This window comes from Dendropsophus ebraccatus, unplaced genomic scaffold (genome assembly GCF_027789765.1).
Source record: "Dendropsophus ebraccatus isolate aDenEbr1 unplaced genomic scaffold, aDenEbr1.pat pat_scaffold_1350_ctg1, whole genome shotgun sequence".
Lineage (NCBI taxonomy): Eukaryota > Metazoa > Chordata > Amphibia > Anura > Hylidae > Dendropsophus > Dendropsophus ebraccatus.
The window spans coordinates 5,177-7,764 of NW_027208771.1; positions in this window are offsets into that span (position 1 = coordinate 5,177).

Genomic DNA, 2,588 nt, shown 5'->3' on the forward strand with positions numbered 1-2,588 from the left:
GTACCTCATATAGAATACCCCCCTGCATCCCCCCATATAGAATAGCCCTCATGCATCTCCCCATATAGAATAGCCCCCTGCATCCCCCACTTATAGAATAGCCCCCCTGTGCATCAACCAATTATAAAATAGCCCCCCTGTGCATCCCCCCTTATAGAACAGCCCCCCCTTGGCAACCCCAACTTATAGAATACCCCCCTTATAGAATAGCCCCCCCATGCACCCCCCTATGTAGAATAGCCCCCCTGTATATCTCCCTTTATAAAATAGCCCCCCTGTGCATCCCCCTATGTAGAATAGTCCCCCTGTGCATCCCCCTTATAGAATAGCCCCCTGTGCATCCTCCCTTATAGAATAGCCCCCCTGTGCATCCTCCTATGTAGAATAGCTCCCCTGTGCATCCCCCACTTATAGAATAGCCCTCCTGTGCATCCCCCCTTATACAACAGCCCCCCCCTGTGCACCCCCCATATAGAATAGCCCCCCTGTGCATTCTCCTCTTATAGAATAGCCCCCCCTGAGCATCCCCCTATGTAGAATAGCCCCCCTGTGCATCCTCCCCTTATAGAATAGCCCCCCCTGTGCATCCCCCACTTATAGAATAGCCCCCCTGTGCATCCCCCCTTATAGAATAGCCCCCCCTGTGCATCCCCCCTTATAGAACAGCCCCCCTGTGCATCCTCCCCTTAAAGAATAGCCCCCCCCCTGTGCATCTTCCACTTATAGAATAGCCCCCTGTGCATCCCCCCTTATTGAACAGCCCAACCCCCCCCCCGTGAAACCCCCCTTATTAGAATAGCCCCCCTGTGCATCTCCCCATATAGAATAGCCCCCCTGTGGAATCCCCCATAATAGAATAGCCCCCTGTGCATCCACCCCATATAGAATAGCCCCCCTGTGCATCCCCCTCATATAGAATAGCCCCCCCCCATGCATCTCCCCATATAGAATAGCCCCCTGTGCATCCTCCCTTTATAGAATAGCCCCCCTGTGTTTCCCCCCCTATATAGAATAGCCCCCCTGTGAACCCCCATATAGAATAGCCCCCTGTTCATCCGTCCATATAGAATAGCCCCCCCTGTGCATCCTCCCATTATATAATAGCCCCCCTGTGCATCCCCCTATGTAGAATAGCCCCCTGTGCATTCCCCCCTTATAGAATAGCCCCCCCGTGCATCCTTCCCATATAGAATAGCCACCCTAAGCATCCTCACCTTATAGAATAGCCCCCTGTGCATCCTCACCTTATAGAATAGCCCCCCTGAGCATCTTTCTATGTAGAATAGCCCCCATTGTGCATTCCCCCTTATAGAATAGCCCCCCTTGTGCATCCCCCCATATAGAATACCCCCCCTTATAGAATAGCCCCCCATGCACCCCCTATGTAGATAAGCCCCCCTGTTTATCTCCCCTTATAGAATAGCCCCCCTGTGCATCCTCCCCTTATAGAATAGCCCCCCTGTGCATCCTCCCCTTATAGAATAGCCCCCCTGTGCATCCCCCTATGTAGAATATCCCCCACTGTGTATCTCCCACTTATAGAATAGCCCCCCTGTGCATCCCCCCTTATAGAACAGCCCCCCCTAGTGAACCCCCCCTTATATAATAGCCCCCCTGTGCCATCCCCCCATATAGAATAGCCCCCCCTGTGCATCCTCCCCTTATAGAATAGCCCCCCTGTGCATCTCCCCATATAGAATAGCCCCCCCTGTGCATCCTCCTCTTATAGAATAGCCCTCCTGTGCATCCTCCCTTATAGAATAGCCCCCCTGTGCATCCACCATATAGAATAGCCCCCTGTGCATCCCCCCCATATAGAATAGCCCCCTTATGCATCTCCCTTATAGAATAGCCCCCCTGTGCATCCCCCCATATAGAATAGCCCCCTGTGCATCCTCCTATCTAGAATAGCCCCCCTGTGCATTCCCCCCCTTATAGAATAGCCCCCCCCCCTGTGCACCTCCCCATATAGAATAGCCCCCTGTGCATCCTCCCCTTATAGAATAGCCCCCCCTGAGCATCTTTCTATGTAGAATAGCCCCCCTGTGCATCCCCCCTTATAGAATAGCCCCCCTTGTGCATCCCCGAAAATCAAAAGAAAAAGAGAAAGCACTGAATCAGCACACCCAAAACGATATATCAAAAAAGAGTCAAATTTTATTAGAGTACAGAACAAAACATAAAACATTTAAAAACAAATACATTTAGTGCATGCCATGATAAGTAACACTAAATTCTGTGTCCACTAAACAGCAGCCCATAAGCTGCCCACTCCCACAATAGAGGAGAAGAGAGTAATAATCAGTTGCTGTGTATAGAGGCAAAGTGCAGACAGTGCAAAATAAGGTTCACAAATGCATTATGAGCTGCCACCTTCCCCTATGAACAGACAGGCTGAAATACAGACAAATGCCAGCCCTACAAAGAGGGGATAAAAGAATACAACCTGTACCGCAGCCTGATACCAAGTGGACAAAAGAGAGGAATGCCAACGCGTTGCGTCGCACAGTGCGCCTTCGTCAGGGACAACAAACTAGTGCTCTGTACTGCCTTAAATACCTGAAAAATCTGCTTGCAATGGACAACAC